The sequence below is a fragment of the Pan paniscus genome, chromosome 1 (assembly GCF_029289425.2).
Source record: "Pan paniscus chromosome 1, NHGRI_mPanPan1-v2.0_pri, whole genome shotgun sequence".
NCBI classification, from domain to species: Eukaryota; Metazoa; Chordata; class Mammalia; order Primates; family Hominidae; genus Pan; species Pan paniscus.
In genome coordinates, this window is record NC_073249.2 from 14565271 (window position 1) to 14590743 (window position 25473).

At 42.5% G+C, this 25473-nt stretch overlaps 1 long non-coding RNA gene across 2 annotated transcripts; it reads right to left on the minus strand.

The window, feature by feature from the left end:
* Positions 1–964: 964 nt before the first annotated feature.
* On the minus strand, positions 965–24625 carry LOC130540884 (uncharacterized). 2 transcript variants are annotated; one of them, XR_010109893.1, is made up of 3 exons: positions 18914–24625; positions 6005–6143; positions 965–2802 (listed from the first exon to the last, which is right to left on the minus strand). It is a non-coding gene; the product is annotated as an uncharacterized LOC130540884 (long non-coding RNA). The 2 variants fall into 2 exon arrangements; XR_008954903.2 differs by lacking the exon at positions 18914–24625 and having other exon boundaries at positions 6005–17832.
* Positions 24626–25473: the final 848 nt, after the last annotated feature.

The following is a 25473-nucleotide window of genomic DNA, read 5'->3' on the forward strand; positions in this document are numbered from 1 at the left end:
AAACCGGAGCCCAGAGAGGTGAGCCTTTGGGTTTGTCATTTGATCAAGTGTACAGAGCAGGAGCAATAATAAACATAATAACTGACTTCTTTACAGCCCTTTACACTTTATAAAACACATTCACATTCAACATTTACAGGTATCGCAATTCTGGCCTTTCAGTAAATGAAACGCCCCTGTGCTCTATTTACCTCCAGGAGACCAATGTGGCTGATTTTATATTTGGTATTATTTCATTTATTGGCTGCTGCTGATGGCAGCACCCTTCACCTGGAGACTCGGAGGCATTTCAGATGGATTCATGTATGAACCAGCAGGCTAACTAACACTTTGGGTGGGCCGATGTTAAATGGAGAGTAACATATCCTGCCCTGCCAGTGAAAAAACCACAGCCGCATCTGAGGGGCAGAATCCCAGTGTCAGTGGGATTTGAAGATTTGTAAAAAGCTGTTACTGGTCACGTCTGCCATTTGGGAATCCAAGGACCAGATTAAATCTCAAAGAAACCCAAAGTTGTGCTCTTCAATGGCCAAGGGTGGGTTTCTCCAATGAAAGCATCAAATCAGATGTCTTTGTCAGTTACGTCTTCATGGAAGGTGATGGTAAGGACTTACATGACATCATAAAATAAGGTTAATCATGGCTGGGTGCGGTGGCTCACACCTGTAATCCCAGCAATTTGGGAAGCCGAGGTGGGTGGATCACGAGGTCAGGAGTTCGAGACCAGCCTGACCAACATGGTGAAACTCCGTCTCCACTAAAAATACAAAAATTAGCTGGACGTGGTGGTGCATGCCTATAATCCTAGCTACTCAGGGGGCCGAGGGAGGAGAATCGCTTGAACCTGGGAGGCAGAGGTTGCAGTGAGCTGAGATCGTGCCACTACACTCCAGCCTGGGTGACAAAGCAAGACTCCGTTTCAAAAAAAAAATAAAATAAAATAACGTTATTGACTTATCTGAGATCGTTTTCCTATGAATTTATTGACATTTTCAACATTTAATTGAGCATTTCTGGTTTTCAGGCACAGAGGGAGGGATGTGGAGGAGAACAAGGCATGACGCTGTCCTGAAAGTGCTCCTAGTCTGGTAGGCACATCTGTCCCGCCACGTCTCCAGGATCTATCTTGAGTTGTTGCAGTGCTGCACTTCCTTTGTAGATGACGGCACAGTTCATTATGACTCTTCGGAATATCTCAGCCTTTTCATCCATGTAGTGAGTTTTGCATCAGACATTTACTCTTTAGCAGGGTGGATTAGTTTCTTAGAACTGTCATAACAAATTACCACAAACTGAGTGGCTTAAAGCAACACAAATTTATTCTCATAATTCTGGAGTCTAGAAGTCCAAAAGCAAGGTGCCGCCAGGGTCAGGCTCTTTCTGATGGCTCTAGGGGAGGGTCAGTCCCATGCCTTTCTCTTAGCTTCTGGTGTGGCTCACGGCCCTTGACATTTCTTGGCTTGTAGATGCATCACTCCAATCTCTGTCTCAATTGTCACACCATGTTCTCCTTATGTCTCTTCCTTGCTTCTCATAAGGACACCAGTCATGTTGGCGGAGGCCCACACTAATTCAGTCATCACCTCATCTTTGCTTGATTACATTTATAAGACCATATTTTCAAATAAGGTCACATTCACAGGTACCGTGGGTCGGGTCATCAACAGAGCTTTCTAGAGGGTACAATTCCACGCATAACAGGGGATTCGATTCATCCAAACCCTTTCTCAGCAGAGACAGTAAAAGTACTTTCCCCTTCAGCTGCCAGATTACAGTTTCATATGGCTGTGCTCACGATAAAGCAGAAAGGCCAGGGTTCCTTGAGCTCCAGAGTGGGCCACAGATGGTTAAAACAATGTGGAACATGTTTTCAGGGGAGAGAGGACAGAGCAGCCTAAAGTGGTCCTTCCAGTAAGTGACATTGCATGTGTCCCTCTCGCTTTCATCTTTATGTGTGTATCACACGTTATCCTTCATCCTAATGTCTTTTTCTCCTTGTTGCAGTGAAGCGGCAAAGAGAGTAAAAGTGCTGAGCTCCTGCTGTAAGTCAGGTGCCATTCATGCCCCCCAATCCATTTGGACCGCTCACTGTCCATTCTCTGTGACAGGGGTTACAGCCACTGTCCTGATAGATCCTGTTTTGCTACTCTTAATTGAGTTTGAATGGCCTACCTGGTAGAGCTTTCATTTAGGCAGCAGAGTGCACATCTTGTTTCCATTTCAATCATTTGCATTGGAAGTGCTTTTTCCCCCTAATGAATACATAGTCATAAAGAATCCAGTTCAGCCTGTCGTGCTGTTGCCACTGGCATCAGCTGGCAGGCTGGCAAGTAATGATCCCACCTGGAAGGGCACAAAGCAGTCAGCCCCTGTGCTCTGTACCGTGTAACTCACCCATACCGCGGCCCTTGTTCATTCCAGCATGGCTCCTACTTCACATGTGGGGCTGTTTCTGTTTCTATTCATTCTGTGTGATGCCTTGCTTGACCCAACATCATGAATGGAAAATTGTGATGGGCCTAATCCCTTCACTCTGCATTCTCCAGGGAAGGTGTTGGTCTCAACAGGAGCTAAAGTTTTCCTGGGAAAGGAGAGCCATGACAGAGAAGTTTTCCTTTCCCCATAGGTGGTCCCCAGCAGAGAGGCAGGAAGGTTTATGCACAAAACTGTAGGAAGAATGATTGCCTTTTCTGGCCATCAGATTGTGACTTAGCTTCTTGTGGCAAGTGGCACTTCATTGGGTGTTCTAAAGACACATTCATCATAGTCCCTGCTCATTGGTAGCATAATATCTAATATGAACTGCAAGGACAAGACAAACATATAAAGAACATTTAGGCAACTAAAGAAGTATACTAAAAAATCTTTAGATTGTGTATAGGCAAAAGGAAACTGCATTTTCTGATGAAAGAATTCAAGTTGTAAGAGCTCCTTTGGGGAGGAATGGCCATCTTTCTTCCAATTATAGAAAATTTTGTAGTGAACTAATTTAAAAAAATCTTTATATCCTAATTCATTTAGTAACCAATTAAGTGTATAGTCAAGATTCTTAGTTTCAAGTGAGAGAAATGAAACTTAAATAAGGGCAATATATTTGTTTATGTACCTGAAAATGCTCAGGCTAAACACAGTGGCTCATGCATGTAATTCAGTTACTTTGGGAGACCAAGGTGGGAAGATCACTTGAGGCCAGGAGTTCAAGACCAGCCTGGGCAACATAACATGACCTCATCTCTACAAAAAAAAAAAAAAAAAAAACACTGGGCACAGTGGCACATGCCTGTAGTCCCAGCTACTTGGGAGGCTGAGGCAGGAGAATCATTTGAGCCTAGGAGTTGAGGCTGCAGTGGGCCATGATTGCACCAATGCACTCTAGCTTAGGCAACAGAACAAGACCCTGTCTCTAAAAAAAAGAAAAAAAAAAGTTCAAGGGTGGTTCCAGATCCTTGAAAAATGTCTTCAGGAATATTCTCCAGGCTTTAGCTTTGCCTTCTTCTCTCTTGATTTCATTCTCAAGCAGGCAATCACTATTTTTTTGACAAGATGTCCACCAGAAGCTCCAGGCTAATTTTCTATAGGTTTAACCACCCCAGAAGAGAATTTATCCTTTCCAATACTTCTAGCATAACCCCTGTGGCTGACAATGTTGGTTCTGATAAGCTCAGCATGTAACATATACTCATTCTTGAATCACCAGCATGGTTAAAATTCTCATTGGCCAGACTTGGACCACATGCCCCACCCCTGGGGTTAGGGGTAAGAGTCAACCCCACCAGAAAACAAAGACTGAGAGTCAGGGAGGGGTGGTTCTTTGAAAGAAAACTAGGGTCTTGGTATCACAGGAGGAAGTGGATGTTGATCAAGCCAAAGTCCCGGATGCCCATGACACTATACAAAAAGAATGTACATTGTTCTGAGATGCTGATTAAGAAATACAAATCAACCTCCGCTTTTGAAAGTAGTTTTAAAAGAGGTCAACTTGCAGTGTCTTTCATGGAATTTGTGATTACTTTGAGCTAGTAATCAAGTCAACAATAAATTCTTTGTTTCTCTTGCAAACCCACATTGTCTAGGAACATTTCCTGTTAATATCTATTTTAGAGTATTACATGAGTCTTGAGTCCTTCTTTCAGGAATAAAGGTAACAAACTGACAGAGATAAAAAACAAACAAAAAAAAGTGGTGGGGTAATTTTAAAATTTTTATGTCATAATTTCCTTCAGCAGGAAATTCTATTTGGCTGAGTGATTTTTGAACAGAGAGCAAATAATCATTTAGATATTTTTTCTCTCTCTTTTTTTGAGACAGAGTCTTGTTCTATTGTCTAGGCTGGAGTGCAGTGGCGTGATCTCTGCTCACTGCAAGTTCCACCTCCCGGGTTCACGCCATTGTGCTGCCTCAACCTCCTGAGTAGCTGGAACTACAGGTGCCTGCCATCATGGCCGGCTAATTTTTTGTATTTTTAGTAGAGATGGGGTTTCACCATGTTAGCCAGGATGGTCTCGATCTCATGACCTTGTGATCTGCCCACCTTGGCCTCCCAAAGTGCTGGGATTACAGGCGTGAGCCACCGCGCCTGGCCTAGATTTTTTAAAAAAGATAAAAAGCAATCACTATGTTTAGTACATGTAATGAAAAAAATATGAAAGAAACTCTCTCATGGGCTAGATACTGCCATTTTCTGGGACGGCACTGTAATGTCTATCTCCAGTTCTAATTTTCTTTTTCACCTCAAAATTTTAGTATTCACTGTGACTTATATTTGATTTGTTGGATTCTTAATAATGGCTAAATTTAATTCCACTTTTTCTGTCTTTATAATCAGGGCCAGGTTTTTAAAAAGAAATCCACACACTATAAATCCAAAAACCAAGTTATATTAAAAGTCAGATTTTCGACTGCATGGAGGGTCAGCGCCCCCAACTCCTGCACTAGTCACAGGTCAACTATATATGTGTACACATGCACATACATCTAGTGTTTATATATATTCAAATGTACATACATGTTTGCTGTATTTTTTCACAATGTAATGAGTGCTTCCTATGCAGCAGGCACTGTGTTGTACTGGAGACCATCTTTGTCTCACGGAGCTTACATTTTAGTTGGGGAGATAGCGACAAACAAATGAATAAATACATCAACCAGATGATTAAAGACTGTGATCAGAGCCATGTAGGAAGTAAACACGGTGGTGAGACAGACGAAAGCTGGAAGAGCCCATTGTAGGTGGGAGGTCAGAGAACCTCCCTGAAAAGGTAACATCTTCAGTAGGGCCTCATGGAGGTGAATGATCAGTCACTACAGCAGAACAGAAGGCAGGCCAGTGTAATTGGGGTGGGGTCATTGGGGTAGGCAGGAGACAAATCAAGCAGGGCTTCATAAACCATGGTAGAAATATAAATTCAATTCTAAGGTAAACTGGAAGTCATGAAGGGATTCATAGCCAAGAAGTGGCATAACTTGATTCAAATCTTAAAATGGTCACTTTTGCTCCTATAGAAAGAATGTGTGTCTCTATGAGAAATAAAATAGAGGCTTAAACAAGAGATTCCTCCAATATAAAAGCACTGTGGATGGGGTTAAGGGTCCCAGATGGGCCCAACAGCTCCACATCCATCAGAAACCTAGTCTTCTCTATCACCCTACCCCATTGTCTTAGAAAATGGTTTCCATTCACAGAAGTGCAAGACGGCCAGAGCAATTCCTGACATTTTGTCTGAGTTCTGAACTATAAAAGAAAGGGAAAAAAAGACAACAGAAGTTTTCCCATCCCGTCCAAATCAGCTTCCTTGAAGCATCCTGTTTCAAAGTCACACAAAACACTTCTGCTTACATCTCATTGGCCAGAATTTAGTTACATGGTTACACTTAGCAGGGGAGGTGAGGAAACATGGTCTCTCACTTATGATGTCTACATCAGTAAGATACTTACAGCTATCAGAACAAGCAACCAAAATATGCTTAATGGCTCAAACATGATACAGGATTACTTCTCACTCACATGAAGTCCAAAATGATGTTCTGGATTGGCAGGTGGTTTTCCTCCAAGCAAGGATCTAAGGACCCAGGTTTCTTCTATCTTGTGCCTCTTTCACCTTCAACACTTGTCTTCCAAGATCTTGTTACTTATCTGCATTAAGCTGTGGAAAGATAAAGAGTATAGAGAGCCATCGTGAGTTTCTGTAGGCCAGGACTACAGAAGTGTGAGTAGAAGGGACACATCACTTCCACTCACTAATGGCCAGAACTCAAACACACAGCTGCATATAACTGCAAGGGAGGCTGAGAAATGGCATCTGGTTGTGCCCAAGAAGAAGACCTGGGCTCATGACATGACCAGCCGGCAGCCTCTACCACTGGGGAAATGAGTCCAGCCAAAAACTAGGGTTCTGTTACAAAGAAAGAACCTTGGGAGATAGGTGGCAGTTTGTGTCACAGGAGGCAACAGTGGAAACAGAAGACCAGTTCCACTAAAGAGCTAGCAAGCAAATAAATATTTGCCATCTGCCAGCAATGAGAGGGCACGCTTAGAACCAGAAGATGACATAGTTCTACTGCAGATTCTGTTTTGCAATGACGCTTCTGCAAAAATATCTCAAGGATTTGCCTTCAGCCTACAAAACATTCCCAAAATGAAATTGCTATGATTAGTCAATTTAATTTTTATTTATTATTTGATTTTATTAATATTATAGAAAGCTTTTTAACAGTCTAGATGTGCTCCATAATCAGATATTAAGGCTTTACAGGTTTGGCCATATAGAGAGTAATATAGTATTAGTGACATAACATTGCTGCAAACCCAACTGAAGAAATTCCTGGTTGTGAGCTTTTACATATAATGTGTTCATTTTGAAATAATACTTTTATGTTCCAAATTTCTGTTTCCATTGATCATTTATTAATTTGTTTTTTTATCTTGAGTTTTATTTAATCTACAAAATATACTACTGCAAGAGAGAAGGGTACTGGCTGGGGGAGTACCCAATGCTCACAACCATTCTCACTCAAATAATTAATATCTGGTGAACATTTACTATGATGTTCTAGGACAGCTTAGTGGGTCCAGCATAAGTGTAGATCCTGGAAAGGATAGAGCAGCAGGCCTCAAAAATATAAAGGAGAGAAAAAACAAACATAATGACACTAGGAGGAGAATGAGTAGATTTCAACATATATGAATCAATCAGAGAGTAGAGTTAATTTAGTTAAGTGGTCAAGAGCACAATATTTGAATTATGTCGGACCTATATTCAAATTCTCAGTCAGCCACTTCCAAACTATGTAAAACTGGAGAAGTCACTTAACCCCTCTGAGCCTCACTTTACTCATCTGTAAAAAACAGAGGATAATAACAACCCCATAAAGTGCCTAGTATAGTCAATGCCTGGATCATACTATAGTAAACACATGAAAAATCATGGCGATGATTAATAACCAAGGGGTTAGCATGACTAGTCCAGCCAGGGCTTGATGCCAGCTGCAGCTGAGTGGTAAGAAGATAGATCTTCTGTAAAGATCTTTGCAGAAACTCAAACAAGTCAGACTGGAGAGCACGCGTGACACAGTCAGGAAATCTCACGTCACATGTTTAAGTCCTAAATGTTTGACAATGTCTCTAAGCTTCCCAGGAGTTCAGAGGAAAAAGACTTGTGATAGAAGGGAGACCTGGGCTTCATGGATTGGAAGTTGACCTGAGCTTTGAAAGCTGTACAGGGTTGGAATAGGTAATAGAGGAACATTTAAGGTGTCTGTGCCTGGGACAGAGTAGTTACCCCAAAAATGGAGTAAATGAATGAATGAAAGAGCAGAAACAAAAGACTAAGACAGCAAGTCTAGTTCGTGAGTGAAGGGACTCCTTAATCATCACCTCTGGTGGGTGTTAATGTGTTGGGAGATGCATTGGCCACAGTGGGAGGAACCACGTGAGCAGAGCTTTCTAAACTGGGTGAGGAGTTTGGGTTGAAGTGTGGAGGAATTATGGAGCAGAGGAGGAAAATTATGAAAGCAGTACAAAGATCAATTCGGGGAGGGTCAGGAATGTATCGCACAAGGAAGCTGGAATGCAGAGAAGTCAGTCAGGAGTCTGCATGTGGAACTCGATGAGAAGTAAGGATGCTTGGCTGAGGGACTGGCCGTGAGACTTCAATAGGGATGGCAGTGGGCATGGGACCAGAGGCTCAATCAGGTCCTCAGATAAGGGGATGAAGAAGGAGACAAGCTTGTGGTTGGTTCATTAATGACTACAGAGTTAGCAGGAACTCTAATAGACAGGAAAATTGAAGAGAGAAAACCGAAGAGCAGGGGAAGATGGTGAGCTCAGTGATGTGTTTGTCGGCTGAGCCAGCGATGAGATACACAGGTGGAAATACCCAACAGGCACTTAGAAGTACAAAATTAGAACTCCAACACAAGAATAGAGAAGAGAGGGACTTGGAAGTCATTACGATAGAGACAGTAAACAAAGGCCATGAAATGTATTAGGTCTCTGAGGTGTTAGTATAAATAGAAAAAACTAGAAAATCAAAGACTAAGTCTTGCGCAATATATAAATTTAAAATATGAAAATTTCCAGGAGTACTCAGTATGAATACATGAACTTCAACTGAATTGGTGTCCTCACTAGGGCCTCATTGTGACTCTTGTGGTGCCTGGAAATGCTGAGAGTATTTTTGTCTTTGTGGGCTCCTTTCTTCATTAAAAATAAAATTTAAAAGTATATGAATTTGTTCTTATGTACTTGTGATTATTATATTTTTTCGTTCTGATTTTATTTATTTGTTTTTTGAGACAGGGTCTCACTCTGTCACCCAGGCTGGAGGGCAGTGGAGCTATCTTGACTAACTGTGACCTCCGCTTCCCAGGCTCAAGTGATCCTCCCACCTCAGCCTCCCAAGTATTTGGGACTACAGGCATGCACCACTACGCAAATTTTTTTTCTTTTTTTTTTTTTTTTTGTAGAGACGCAGTTTTGCCACGTTGCACAAACTGGTCTTGAACTCCTGGACTCAAGCAATCCTCCCACCTTGGCCTCCCAAGGTGTTGGGATTACAGGTGTGTGCCACTGCACCTGGCCCTGATTTTAAAATAAATTAAAATCAAACATTTTCATGAGGCCCTAAAAGTATCTTGGTCCCTACTACATGTAACAAAGAAGACAGTCCTGATCATTACAAGATCGCGTGATAGTGGGAACAATCCAATGTGTAATGTCTTAAAAATTATGTATAGTTGACTTCAGAAAGAGAGTGTGTGTATGTGTGTGCATGTAAGGGGAAGTCTGCTTCTCTTTTTATGCTATAAGCTAATATTTTAATTGTCCTTGATTCTCATAGGTCAAACCTTTATTCGGCTTCAGGGCAAGATCAAACCAACAGTTATCATACTTCACTGTCTTTAAGAAATCAATTTTGGGTGGGGCACGATGGCTCATGCCTGTAATCCCAGCACTTTGGGAGGCTGAGGCAGGTGGATCACAACATCAGGAGTTCAAGACCAGCCTGACCAACAGGGTGAAACCTCGTCTCTACTAAAAATATAAAAATTAGCCAGGCATGGTGACACATGCCTGTAATCCCAGCTACTCAGGAGGCTGAGGCAGGAGAATTGCTTGAACTTGGGAGGCGGAGGTTGCAGTGAACCAAGATTGTACCATTGCACTCCAGCCTGGGCGAAAGAGCGAGACTCCATCTCAAAAAAGAAAAAAAAGAAAAGAAATCAATTTTATTTTTTATTTTTTAAGAGACAGCATCTTGCTCTGTTGCCCAGGCTAGAGTGCAGAGGTGCCATCATAGTTCACGGCAGCCTTGAACTCTTGGGCTCAAGTGATCCTCCTACCTCGGTCTCCTGAGTAGCTGGGACTACACGCATGTGCCATCACACCCATAAAATGCATATTAAAATGTTGGGTTCTGCCACTCAGAGAATATGATTCCCTTGTTAACATGCATCTTACATGCCTCAAGAGGAGTTATTTTTAGGATAATAGTATGTAGTTTTGATGTGTGGTGGGGCTTAATTCCTGTTTCCTGAATAAAATTAAATTTAGACCTTAAAAATATACCTCCCTTCCAAAATTGGAAACTTGGGACAGGTTAATTTAATTACAAAGAATTTCAGGCTGGATGTGTTGGCTCATGCCTATAATCCCAAAACTTTGGAAGGCTGAGGTGGGTGGATCGCTTGAGCCCAGGAGTTCAAGACCAGCCTGGGCAACATGACAAACTCCTGTCTCTACAAAACATACATAAAATCAGCTAGGTGAGTTGGTGCACACCTGTAGTCCCAGCTACTCGGGGAGGCTGAGGCAGGAGGATCACCTGAGCCTGGGAGGTTGAAGCTGCAGGGAGCCATGATTGCACCACTGCACTCCAGCCTGGGCAACAGAGTGGGATCCTGTCTCAAAAAATATACAAAATAAAATAAAATGAATTTCAAGGCTCAAAAAGAGAAAAAGATGAACTATAAGTGAGAAGATGTTGAAGGGTTTGCTTCATCATAGCAGAGATTCCAGGCAGAGCAGCAAGGGCTCAAATATCAAGAAAATGATACAAAGGGACAGAGTTGAGGAACTACTTCAACAACACAGTTCAAATCAGTTCACAAACATTTATTGAGCATCTACGATGTGCCAAGTACTGACACTTCCAGTGTGGAGTAGGGAGTTGGGGATGTGGGGAGGCAGAGAGCAAACACATAAAATAAAAACATAGGGAAAGAAGTTCAGTAAGTACAGGATATTTCTTTAAGAGTCAAAGTGAGAAAAAGATGCCAAGGAGTGATATCCAAAGTGGCAGATGACTCAGAAAGGATTAGAGCGCTAAGAACCTCTTGGAGATGGTCACAGGGAAGTCATTGGCAGCTCTGATGACAGCTACTTCCATGGAGTGGTGGACGTGGAGGACTGCTAAATAGCAGAGGTTGTTCCCAAGGATCCTGAAGCCTGGCCATGAGCAGCAGCAGCAGAACTGGCTGGTTTTAGAAGTGCCTGATTTAGCAAAGTCTGGAACTAACGTAACATAAAAGCCAATGTGAATCCAGGGCTTGCCATGGACCGTGCACTGTTCCAGGCATTTTGCACATCATTTAATCCCCCCATCAACCTCTGCAGTAAGTACTAACTTTAGACCCATTTTTCACAGATAGGGAAATTGAGACACAGAAGGTTTAAGTCACTTGCCTAGGATCACACAACTGATAAAAGTGGTAGAGCTGGAATAAGACCCCAGGCTCTCTGACTCTAAGCCCTGTGCTTTATCTGCTGGCTGATACTGATACTGAATGGTCTCTGGACATATTTGTAAATCACATACTGACTTGGCAGTCGGTTTTGTGGTTGCCGTTGTTATATCAATTTACAGAGGCACAGAGAAGTGGTGTGTTGACACAGCAGTACAGCAGCAGAAGCAAAGCTGGCACCCGCCACATAGCCTGAGTGACTTTCCCACAGCTTAAACCTTGGAGTAACTGCAGAGAAGTGGGATTTGAAGCTCTAAGCATTGTGTGAAACAGAGCCAGGAAATGCAAAAGAAGTCCACTGAGGTCCCCAGAAAGGGGAAGTGGGGACACCATTCAAAAGAACAAACATCTGGCCAGTCCCTGGCCCAAATCGATCTCAACAGCCCTGGAGCCCCCTAAAGAGAATAGTTTTTGTTAAGAAGAGGTGACTTTGTTTTCTGTCCCTGAACATTTAGAAAATGCCCGGGTTTCAAAGCCTTTCCTCATTAGGCCCAGGTAGTTTTAGATTCACATCGCTGGCTTTCGCTCATGGGTGCAAAGTGCATTCCAAACAAAACACATACTGCCTGACATTATTAAAATTAAATGTGTGTGTGTGTGTGTGTGTGCATATATATATATATAGAGAGAGAGAGAGAGAGAGAGAGAGAGAAAGAGAGAGAGAGACACCATCTTGGTTTTTACTTGAGTACCTAAGACGAAAAACACAATCCAGGAATAGAGGACTGTCATTTGCTTTTTTTTAAAAATCAAAAGTTAATGACATTACTTTATCAGTACGGAGTGTGTGCAATTGACCTGTAGGCCCTTCTCTGTCTGGTAATGAAAATACATGCCTTGGAAATGTGTGTGCACGGACAAAGAGAAAACGGGGGGGGGGGGGGGGCGGCGATAATTGTCATAATGATCGGGTAATAAAGGTAGGCCCTGATTTTTGTGACTACAGTAATTGCTGCTTCTACTGTCAACACAGCTTAAGTAAAATAGTGGTGAAACATCCATCAGAGAAGCCGAAAGGGAGACAGTATTGTCTGTTGAAGAAAAACAGTGGTGTCTGCAATGGCTACATTACAGATGCCACCGCTGAGGCATCCATGAAAAGAGGTCCACATGCTTGCCTCTCCAAAGCAACTTGTGCGGAGCTTTAACAAGTCTACGTTGATTACATTTAAAAAATCTAATACTATTTAAGTACATTTGACCTTGAACAACATGGAAGTCAGGGTGCCAACCCCCGTGAATTCAAAAATCTGAGTTTAACTTTGACTCTCCAAAAACGTAACTACTAATAGCCTACCTGTTGACTAGAAGTCTTACAAATAACATAAAGAGTCCATGAATGCAGATTTTGTATGTGTCTTATTATATAATGTATTCTTACAGAAAAAGGAAGCTAGAGAAAAGAAAATGTTATTAAGAAAATTGTAAAGAAGAGGGGCTGGGCACAGTGGCTCAGACCTGTAGTCCCAGCATTTTGGGAGGCTCAGGCGGGCAGATCACTTGAGGTCAGGAGTTCGAGACCAGCCTGGCCAACATGGTGAAACCCAGTCTCTACTAAAAATACAAAAATTAGCCGGGCGTGGTGGCGGGTGCCTATAATCCCAGCTACTCGGGAGGCTGAGGCAGGAGAATTGCTTGAACCCAGGAGGTGGAGGTTGCAGTGAGCTGAGATTGTGCCATCCTGGGCAACAGAGTGAGACTCTGTCTCAAAAAAAGAAAAGAAAATATATTTGCTATTGATTAAGTGGAAGTGGGTCATCATAAAGGTCTTCATTCTCTTTGTCTTTAAGTGAAGTAGGCTGAGGAGGAGGAGGAAGAGCAGGGGTTGGTCTCTTTGTCTTAGGGGTGGCAGAAGCAAGAGAAAATCAATGCATGTACCTGTGCCATTCCAACCTGTGTTGTTCAAAGGTCAACTGTACTTTTCTTTAAACCTGTGGTAAATTACAGACTTTATAAAGGGTCCTTTTGTAATTGTGAATAATCACCTCTTAATTGATTTCTTTCTAAGGAATATATCATTCCATGTAGGATGTTCTTAAAGCTAGTTATACCTGTTCTCAGTAACAGATACAAATGGTCATTGCAATAAGAGATGATTATAATGAAGAGTTAACATGAAAAAATAAAATATTCCTTTCTATTACTTTGGAAATGACATTGGGCAGGGAAGGACCAATATAAAATCTCAAAGCTGTGCATTGTTCTGTACATGTCACCTCCAAATGGCTCCGTAGTCTGAAACTCAGAATGCCTGTCTTTCTCCTTGAGCTCAGTCTGTCACTGTGTAGCTCAAGAATTCTCTGAGTTAATGTGTGGTTGAGAATGGAATTTACCATAGTCATTTTCCCTCCCGACATATCTATTACAAAAAAAAAAAAAACTATCTACAGTGATTTACAAACTTTGTTTTCTTTCAGGACAACACAGCAAGCTACCATCTCATGTGCTCCAAGAAGAATTGACTCTTCCCCCTACTTCCCCCGTTTCAAGGAGGTGGGGAGGGGGGCGGAGGCACAGAATCCTGGCCTTGGTGATGGGATGTGGTGCGATGCTGTTCTTCTGTATGTACTGTCCCATGGGGTGCCTGAGGATACGGTGCTGGCTGTGGTCCAGGTAAATTGGAGACAATCCTAGAAGTAAAAACATCCATCATGCTTAGTAGGATCTTAGGTTGTAACGGCTGCCTTGAGCCTTCAGACATTTTTTTTATAAAGCTCCCGGTCATAAAGCACTCTTTCCGCCTCTGCTGCCATATGTTTTTCCAGCTGGACTTTCACCAGTTTTCCACTCTCCAGAAAGTTCTTACTCATTCAGCCCAAGGGTATCTCATCAGTTTTTCTGAGGACTGCTGGAAGTTTCAGCAGGCGTCCTGGCCACACGGAAAATCTAGCTAGCTAAGCTTGTGGATGAAGGTCTCCAGTTATGAGTCTGTGCCCTGAGATGCTGTTGCCTGCCTTATTCAAATTAAATTTAGAGAAATTTAAATAAACATATATAAATGCATGAAACTGTATAAGAAAAAAGTCCTTATTAGTATGCATTTTCTGGGACTCAGACATCCTCACCAAATCCAACAGCAAGGAAACTGAATAACTTTTTGTCTTTTAAGAATAGTTTTTGTCTGAAGATTGGAATCTACCCACTTTTTTACCCTGATCAGCCAGTGACCTCTGAACCTTGCTTTTCATTGTTCATCTTCTATTCACCTGGGGCACTGAGGATGTTTTTGCTTTTCCAGATGCTGTTTTTACAATTGGTTGACACAATGGCTAGAGTCATGACTCTTGGGTATGCTTCGTAGTTATTTGCCTATGGGACAAGGTTCACTCTTCCAAACTTTTTTTTTTTTTTTTTTTTTTTTTTTTTTTTTTTTTTTTTTAGAGACTGGGTCTCGCTTTGTTCCCCAGGCTGGAGTGCAGTGGCGTGATCATGGTTCATGGATCACTGTAGCATCAACCTCCTGGGCTCAAGCAATCCACCTGCCTCAGCCTGCTTAGTAGCTGGGACTACAGGTATGCACTACCACCACACCTGGCTAATTTTTAATTTTTTGGTAGACACCCCAGCCTCCCAAAGTCCTGGGATTGCAGGTGTAAGCCACTCTACCTGGCCTTGATTTTTGTATTTTTTTTGTAGAGATGGGGGTCTTGCTATGTTGCCCAGGCCGGTCTCAAACTCCTGGCCTCCAGTGATCCTCCCGCCTCAGCCTTCCAGAGTGCTGGGATTATATTACTACTGCACCCAGCCACTCTTCCAAATTCTAACCAAGCAGTTTGTTCTTTGTGATCCAGGCTTAGTTGCTGCCCTGTTGGCCATTTTTCCTTTGGGTGAATTTAGAATTCAGTTCCTCATCCTCAAAAGCCCTAACTGAAAAGGAACTGATGACACGTTCTCCATGGTAAACCCTTCTTGGGAAACTCTCACGAGGACTTGGGCACTGTGTATCCAGCTCCTATTTTAGTGATTTATATTTGATTTACAATAGAAATTGAGCCCATATCCAGATTTTAATAGTGCCACCCATTCCTTACTGGTGAGACCATTCTCTTCCTACGGTCCACCCCACCAGCTGACTGCCTCTCCTCCCCACTACAGTTTCCCAGCTGTCTCCTGCCACCCTGCTTCCATTTGCTGTTGTGTATGCTCCAATTTTTTACCTTCACACGACGAAAACTTCAGGGGCAAAAATTATACCTATGATAATGTAAAGAGATCTTAGAACAACTGAGACTGGCAGTAAAAAATTCAAAATTTTGACATTCCTAGTTTGGGGAGACGAGTTAGATTCAGGGATAGCTATGAAATTGTGCTGTCTGAATTTGTAAAGTATTTTTCAAAGCAGATTAACAGGACACAGTATTATGAGGAAATCACACTGATTTTCACTTTCTGTCTGGCTTGTTGGTTTCCCTAAATGCTTAAATAAGAATATAATTACAGTATTTCTAAACGATTGTGCAACTGCTCTGAAGCTTGACTATTTACCTCCCACCACTCAGAAGAATACAAGTGGTATATATCTGTTAGGTTACCCATTAAACGACTGTGACAGATCGTATTTCTGGTTAATTGTTAGTTCCTTATGACCTTAGACTTTGCCTGTGTATTTAATAACACCATCTGCTGTCTAGGGTAGCAATACCACCTTTTTACATGAGGATTACTGTTCTTACTTCGTAAACAAAAGTGCTCAATCTGAGGTGTTGAAACTGTACCACAGAATTATTTAAATTATACTACCTATGGAAAGCTTAAAGAAGAAAAAATTAACTTTCTTCTCTATGGTGGCTTTATTAGCTTCAGGTAAAATATCAGAATTTATACACCATAAGAAAAGTATTTTTAAAAGATTTACAAGTTTTATTATTGGTCTGCAAAATGAAATGTTTTAAAAGAACGTTGTCTCTGTTATACTTGTTTTGTTTATCTTCTTCTAGCCGAGTTTCTCATTGTATATGATCTCTGAGCAATTTCTCAATAAAACAGACAATTTTAAAAAATTCTCACAAAATTAAATCGAGATGAGACTTAAAAAAAAATCATCACCCAATATCATGCCTGTTTTGAAGCATTCTGAGAATCCTACTGGTTCATAAAAAGTATTACAACATCTACTAACACATGGTCTATAATAAGGCAAATGTAGACAGGGTTTGAAGTCAGCTACCTTTGTTTGGGTCTCACAGACAGTGGCGCCTGTTAAATGAACTCTCCGTGGTCAGAGTGAGGTGGGTGGCAGGGGGCAGAGCATTTATGTTTAATTTAACCAGGCCCATGCTGTACAGTATACTAATTTAGTTCAATTCTCCAATCCATGAATCAGAACTTCCTAAAAACAGAAGGGCTCTATGTAGTGGGAGAACTGGCTTGCATGGAAGTTGTATCTCCTGCGTGAGGGGAAGTAGCACCTTTCTGAGTCAGGAGGAGGGAACTCCACTCATTTATTCATTCATTTATTTGTTCCTTAAACCATTGCCAGCCTTCATCCAAAAAGGAGCAAAGGTGAATGAAATTGCTGTTTAATTTTACCAGGGAAATGACAGCTCCCTAATGGTGACAAGTTTTTCACAGGAGCGATAATTCTGAGAATCAAGAATGAGCACTGCAGAATAAAGCATTCCAGGTCAATGTGTGTCTGATTTTGAAGCCTCTGACTTCGGCTATAAACTGTGACGAGGCTCACAGAATTGACCGTGATACACCCAGCACTCGCATAATTCCTAACTTCATGCTAAAATATGGACACTTCAGAGTGGTTTGTTTTTATGTGTGTGTGTGTGTGTGTTTTTAAATCACTTGGAACCAAAAAGGTTGGCCTGAATACTCACCACATGAAAATAATCAAGAGGTCATTTGCCAACAGAAAACAACTTCAAAAGTACGGAATGTGGAATTCTGAGCCTAAACCGTTTGACAGTATCCCAAAAAGGCATGTCCTGACATGTTTTCAGTCTAAGAGCGTTTCAGCATTCCAGGCTTTTAAAAGAATGTCTCCTATTACAGGAGCTGCCTATCCTTTTCCACACTCTCAATTCAAGGAATCTGGAAGTCTAATTCTGGAACACCCATTTTAAAATATATTGAGTAATCTTTATATGAAAAGTAAAGTATACGGTGGCTCCTTTTCTGGTGTTTGAAGAATAGTTGAAACAAATTCTTCACATAAGAAAAACACAGAATTTTTGAAAAACATAGAGTTTTTTAAAACTTCATTGTTATGCCATAATCAGACCCGTATAAACAAAAGCCATAATGTAACACGAATGTTAACATTTCACCATAGTTAACCAAGTCACAACAAATTTCAAAACATCAGAATTCTTTGAATTTACTCTCATAACATCCTTTATGAATTCAGTATATAGCCTGCAAAGAAGCCACACAGCCATTAAGTAGTAGAATTCTAGGTGAGAAGCCAAAAACACCTCAAAGCAAGTTTCCATATCCTGCCGACCTACTCAGCCAAATGTCTGCCTGTGTATGAAACCGTTTTGTTTGTCTGTTTGCTTCTTCAACTGAGAGCCTCTTGAACAATCTGAATAGCCTGTGGATAGTATATTAAGTCTTTGCCCGTATATATATACGTATGCATATATGTATATATGTATATATACACATATACGTGTATATATACGTATATATACACATATACGTGTATATATACGTATATATACACATATACGTGTATACGTGTATATATACGTATATATACACATATACGTGTATACGTGTATATATACGTATATATACACATATACGTGTATATATACATACACACATATACATATAAAATTATATATAAACACATACACACACATACATATATGAAATAAGGCAGTCTCTTGAGGAAAGAAAAATGCAAATATTTTCCATAAGCCCTGAGACATTGAAGTTGGGCTTATATTAATGCTGATACAGATGTTTTGCCCTGGCTAATTTAAACTAAGTATAGACCGTGGTTTAGATTCTCCTAACCTGGGATTGAGCCCAAACCAAGCAGACACGATGTTCTCGATGATGTGATGCTCTGGTAGCCATTTAACCTCCTGACTTTATTTGGATGGCACAATGCCCCAAACAATGGGCAGGCATTTACTGGCAGTTTTTCCGCATTGTTTTGTAATCCCATGTGGGTCAGAAGAATGTTGGGCTTGGGTTTGTCAAATTCCTGTGTATTCCCATCACCCCCACCCACCACAAGAGGTCAGAACAGAAATGACATCAAGGCCAGCACCGTCTCCTCCACTCAAGAAAAACTGGCCTAGGGTGTCCAGCTGACCTGCCTCAGGTCACATGCCAGATGAATGAAGAGAAGCTATGGTCCCTCAGTGATCTCCTGCATAGATATTTACACGTATGCAAAAAAGAACCTATGAAGAAAATATAAATAGGAGGTAGCCCACCAGTGGGCTAAAGAAAGAACTGCAGTTTGGGAAACCTGAATTCTAACTGTCGTTTAACCACACATTTTCTTTGTTTTAAGACAGATTCCTTATTGTCTTGGTGTCTCAGTTCATAAAGTGAACAGACACTGATGTTCTTAACTATTGTTAAGAATAATGAATTGGTCTGATAATGCAAAGATAGATAGATGGATAGGTAGATAGGTAGATAATTGAGAGGTAGGTAGACAGAATAAAAGCAGCCTGACAAATGTTTAAAATCCAGCTACCTGTTAAATGCTAAAGAGAAGAGGCCTCAGGAAGTTCACATGTGTGCAGTTCCCAGGCATGTTTCAGAACCAGCTTCCTCACTCAGGAATTTGCTTGAAGGGCTGGGAGTCTTGCCAGGAAGTCCATCAAAGTTCATTTGTATTTGCATTTTAGCTGTCTGTGACAAGCTTTGTAGTAAACACACTACATTTAGGCAGTCACTTTGGGGAATCCATCAGTAGTCTCTTGCTAGGGCTCACATCTAGGCTGCCTACTGCATGTCTGTTTCCTTCTCCCCTGTATGAACTTCAGTTCTGGGTGTGATTCTTAATTTTCCCAGTGGTTTTGCACTCTGCCTCACAAAGAGGCATTACCATGTGGGCACAGAAATGGATGTGCCAATGCATACCGGAATTCACTCCAACTAATAAAGTACAGTCCTCAGTCAGTCTGTTTAACTCTCCTTCCTTGTGTAGGGAGCTCTCTGTGTCTCCTTTACCTACAAAAATGACCACTACTCCTCCCATGCCAAAAAACAGGTGTTGGAGAAAGAATTTTATTGTTAAATGTGTAGACCTCTGAGAGATATCATTGGAATCTGCACTATATACATACAATAATTGTTTCAAATAACAAGCTTACTTTATTTTTTGCTGAGCCCATTAGACTAAAGTAAGTAAGTCACCAGAATAGATTAGTGAAACTCCATTGGTAAGGCCAAATTTATCCTGCTGAATGGCATTGTTTTGCAAAATATATTTTCATCTTGTCAAGAGAAAGCCTAATTCATATTGGCTAATTTCTATTTCATAAGAAATACAAAAACATGGCCGGGTGCAGTGGCTCACGCCTGTAATCCCAGCACTTTGGGAAGCCGAGGTGGGAGGATCATCTGAGGTCAGGAGTTTGAGACCAGCCTGGTCAACATGGCAAAACCCAGTCTCTACTAAAAAATATAAAAATTAGCCGGGTGTGGTGGCATGTGCCTGTTGTCCCAGCTACTCAGGAGGCTGAGGCAGGAGAGTCGCTTGAACCCGGGAGGTGGAGATTGCAGTGAGCTGAGATTGCACCACTGCACTCCAGCCTGGGCGACAGAGAAAGACTCTGTTTCAAATAATAATAATAATAACAATGAAAGTTCATTGGCATACTTCATGAACAACTTGTACCCTTACAACCATGCTATTCTATACAATGTTGTTTCACACTTTTTTCTTTTCAGTACCCTGTAGCCCATTGTATTTATTTGTCTGAGTGCAAAGTAGTCAGGATTGGACTCCTACAATTGGAATTAAATTATTTCATGAGTTTTTCCTCTTTTTAAGAAAACAGATCACAAAGAGTTGGAGGTGCAGTATTCCAATCTGGTAAGTGCCAAAACCATTTCATCACCCAACTGACTCCCACAATTGAATCTTTTATCCTAACACCAACATCAGTTTTTATCCAAGGTTCATAAAGACTAGCATAAAAATGGTGTGCCATTTAAAGAGTCCCACACTCGACATGGTGTTATAGCAACTGTGCCTTACCTCTGTCAGCTCCTTTTGTCTGTGGTGAATGTTTACTTCTCTTTGGATTGATTGTTCTATGAACTATACTAAAATTTTCCTTTTTCCTATAAATATAGGTATAGATAGCAAATCTTAACACCTTTCCTGTTAACACTCAGATGTTAACACTCTTTTGCTGGGCTCTACGCTGTGCTTACATGATTTTTAACAATGCAAAATGCAAATAGAATGTTCTCGACTACATCCTTAGGCAACAGGACTCACACCTAGATATCAGTTCTGACACTTTTTTTTTTTTTTTTGAGATGGAGTCTTGCTCTGTTGCCAAGGCTGGAGTGCAGTGACACAATCTTGGCTCACTGCAACCTCCGCCTCCCGGGTTCAAGCAATTCTCCTGCCTCAGCCTCCTAAGTAGCTGGGATTACAGGCACATGCCACCACGTCCAGCTAATTTTTGTATTTTTAGTAGAGATGGGGTTTCACCATGCTGGCCAGGCTGGTCTCGAACTCCTGACCTCCTGATCCACCCACCGTGGCCTCCCAAAGTGCTGGGATTACAGGCGTGAGCCACCGCGTCTGGCCTCTGACACTCACTTTTCATGTTACTTTACGTAAGTCAGGTTTTTAGTTTCTGAAAAGGATGACAAGATAATAGAATTTATCCTTGAAATATCTTTTTAAAATGTTCATGTGAAAGATACAGCAAATACCATGCCATCGTACTGTTCTTTAACGTTTTAGAATTATTACATTATTTGACTTTTTCAGTTCTTATGCTATGGAATGTGTATGTAGGAAATGTACATTTTTTAATAGAAAAGCTAAGAAGGGAAAATTTACCATTTTTATATTTTCAAACATTATCTGTGAAGTTAATTCATTATTTTGTCAACATCTTCCTACTGATATCTTTCAAAGGGCTTCAGTGAGTGTTTTAAATATTCTAAGTTAAACCCACATCCAGATATTCCAGAAAAGTGCATTTCATCCTGCTTTTTCCAAAAAGTCAATAGGAGGTTTACTGGCATCAAATGGCTGTTGAATCCCTTCCAGTTCTACAAATTTCCTTGCAGACTGAGCAAGTGTGTGACCTCAATCTCTCCTTTGTCTATTTTGTCTGTTTCTCACTTAGCTCTTTAAATTCTGACACAGTGAGTATTTAACCTTCATCAAGACCCCAAATTTTGCTCTAAATAGGGACCTATACATACGTTGACATATAGGCTGCCGACTAACAGCTTCTGTGTACAATATGTGGATGATTAAGAGCTCCTGTGATTTTATTTGGCTTGATTCTTAGACCCTCCACAGAGAGTTTATCTCCTCCACATGCAAAAGTCTCTTTAATATCTGTATGCTCTGTGCACAGGGGAGGTAGGCTATAGAGAGAGGTCAAACAGAGGGAAAGTATTTCTAAAAAAGAATATTTGCAATTTGAAAAACAGTAAGATTGTCTCATAAAATGCTGTTACTTAGAAGGAAGACTCTCATATCAATTACAGAAGGTTCATTTATGTCATGGTGCTCCATAGTATGTGTAGATATATTCATATAAACAAATGTGTTCAAATATATATAACTTATTTAAAAAATTGGAAAAGCCCTGAATATCACGTGTGCTCTTCAAACCTTACGACACTTTTGCCAAAGCTGAAGAAACCCGCAATGATGTCCACAGAAATCCAGATGAAATGTGGCTGCATTTTTTCTCTTCTTCAAATACGCCAAGGTCAGAGTTTAAGAAGCTTTAGCATGGTTGCAACATCATGCTATTTAAGGAAACTGCACTCTAAAGAATGAAGGCTGTGATTCCACCTCTGGATAGAGGGTGAAAGCCACGAACTCAGCAGTTCCTAGGAATACCATCTATCTCCTGGACAGCACCCACAAGCTGCTGGGGGAATGGGGTTGCACCCCTCTTGCAGCTGCATATCCTGGGGGCAAAGTTCCAATAAGGTACTCTTGTAGGAACCGTTTCTTTACACTGCTCTATAGACTGTCAGTTCAGGGCTTCCGTGTGTTAATAGCTGCTTGACTGGAGTAAGCTCTGGAAACCAGATTCAGATTTTAGATGTTTAACGTTCACGCAGTAGAAGCCCGTTTCAATCTCAGTGTCGGAAGGTCCCATTAGTTCTACCCATTGAGCTATCGCTTACAACCGCTCTCTTAGGTTTGCCTTCCAAGCCACTTCCTTATTCCTGCTTTTCTTATAGTGTCATACTGAATGGCTTTCCTTTTACTCCTAAACTGTGATTTTTATTAAAAAAAAAAACAACTCTCAAAAATTAGAGCTGGAAAGGACTGTTGGTTTGTCTAGTCTCAGCAGGAGCGTTCTCCATAGAATATTTCCTTTAGTCCTTAAGACAAATTGCAACATTTTAGTGTTCTGGTGAAAAGCCAGCCTCATCCCGCTGCGTCGCCGACACTTGGCCCAGCATCTGCCTGCCTGTCCGTATATGAATGTGCAGGAGCACACTGCAGCCAACCCGGTAACCTTGACTCTGGGTGGCAAAGATGATCATAATTCTCTTTTGAGAGGACCTGGTGCCTTAAGCAAGAGGGCAGAGTCTACGTGACTAAAACATACCAACTTCCTCTTTCATAAGTCATCACATGATGAACTACAATTACAATTCCTGCCTTGTCTCTGCGAATTGCAGACGCATTGCCTCACCCTAGAAACCCTGCTCCTGTGTGTGGAGGAGGCGGCTGTAACTGCTGCAGCAGCCGCTTTGGACGGGATCCAACTCCAGTCTGTGCCGGGAGGGAGCGGTGGGTGGAAGACAAAAACAAAGCTATGTTTACTTAGCATACATCGATAAAGCTGCTTCAGAGCTACATGAAAGGCCAGGCTGCATGAAAGACTTCTGATACAATATAAGGAATTGCTGCCCTGAATCCAGCCTTAACCCCCTTGATTCCGGATCGAGCCCAGAACTAAAATAGCCCTTCCATTTTCCATCGGGCATTTCATTAGGGAAGTTACAACAACTCAGTTTCGACATGAAACTGGCAGTGTAAAATAAGAAGGAAATGCTCTTCCTTTGGAGAAGAAAAGCTCTGTTTTGCAAAGATCTTAGTATCGTGGCAGAATTTCTATCTCTAATTCCATTTTAGGATGGAGTGGCAGGCTCTCCCCTTGAGGCCATTACAGTACCAGCTTGCAGAGAAATGAGTATAATTAGGCCACAACTCTAATGGTGAGTTGTGTTTTCTTTTAGTATGTTTCAGTCAATGCTTAGTGGGGCCGTCTCTTGGGGGCGATGAGTTGGTTCATTTCTCTGCAGCACAAGGACTGGACTTCATCCCCTTTGGGCAGTGACGCAGTGGGTGAAGCCATGTACTGGAATGAGTGTCACAGGGTCTCTGAGGAGGGTGACCAAAGGGACAGGTCTTGAAAGCGGTGTGCAACAGCAGGGCCTGGGAGTGACCAAACCCGCTGGCACCAGCTACTCCCGGGAAGGATCTGGACAGGCCCCGTTCTCCCAGCTTGGAGAGGGTGAGGCAGGATTGCAATTGCAGGGCAAGATCCAGGAACAGATGCAGAGACCTTTAAAACAGGCGCACCTTCTATGGAAATCCCCAAAAGACATTCAAGGTTAGCCTGTAAAAACATTTAGGTCTGACATTACGTTTTCTGTGCCATTTTCGAACAGGTTTTTTCATGTGTTTTAAGCAGCTCCCTCCACTGTTTCTCTAAGGGTGTTTTTCCTCTTCCTTGTGGTTAATCCTTTGAAGCAACCTGGTATTTTCAATAGCAACGACTAGAGAGAAACGTCAGCATGATTTTTTTTTCTCTCCACCTACCAATCCAGTTGTAGGAAAGATAATATAATTAGTACCCTGTTCTTCCCACACTTAACCAGCTCATTCCAGTCTCAAGGGACAGTTGTGGGCCTGTGTTCCCAACAAAAGCAGCTCCAGAGGCCGCCCTTAAAGAGCTTAAGTGTAAAAATCCCAATTGAAGAGCGACTAAGCCTACGTGTATTAGGGAGACTAACGACCAGCCCAAAGTGATTTACCATAACACACACCAGCTCCTCCTCCCGATAAAATTGTGAAACTCAAGCATTCAATTCAGTCTGGGCTGAGTCTGAGGCTGCCAACGGTGGCAGAGCTGCAGGCCGGGCGGCTGGGCTGGGCTCATCCCGGCCTGGGTGGCATATAGGGCGCAAGTCCGCCTCCGTCGGCGGCCCGCCCTGCGCGACGGCGGGCGAACCAGCCAGCCGGTCGCCCCCACGGCCCTCGGGGACCTCGCGGAGGCGAGCAGGACCCCCCCCCCCGACTCGCGCCCTCGCCTCCCGCCACCTCGAGTCCAAGTTCGGGCCCGGGGGCGGCGCCTCGACGCCCAGACTCGCCGAAGGGGGTGGAGCCTGCGCTGTGACGCGGCCGCGCTGGCCGTAGACCCCGGATCCCTGGAATGTGCACTCGTTCCACGAGGCCCTAGTGCCAGCGGCGCCGAGGCACGTCTGCGCGGAGCGTGCGCACTCGCGGCGGCGGCCGCCCACGGCCCCGCGCCCACGTCACGCGCCCGCCGCGCATACCTACATAAGGCGGCCGGGGCGACTGGCGCGGCGAGGCCCCCGCTGAACAGGGCGGGCTGGACGGGGCTAAGAGCAGCACTTGGTGTTCGGGAGAGGCTAGTCCGAACCGCGCTCCCTCCCCTCCAGAGGGCTCCGTGGAAAACGCGCGAGCCAGCTGGCGGCGCGTGCACGTGGTGCTGGGCTTGGGAATATTCACAGTCTCCCTAGTTAGTAAAAGGGACAGGCGGCGCGTATGTCCTTTCCAAGACAAATGCAAAGCACCAGTGACGGATTTCATGCTTATGTGTCCGACATTGAGCTTTCAAGTATAACTCCTAAAAAACCAGAACTGTGAACCACGCTAGACCTAAATTCCCCATTCTCAGGAGACTGACGGAAACCAAGTGACAAAGTGTCCTTGCATAAAAGAAAAAGAAATGATTTTTAGCACGATTTGGCCCAGAGGCACACTAGAGAAAAACATCCTGAGGGTGGTCGGGACAGCCGGGTGGGGCGCGAAGTGAGGGAAAGTGGAGGAAAAGC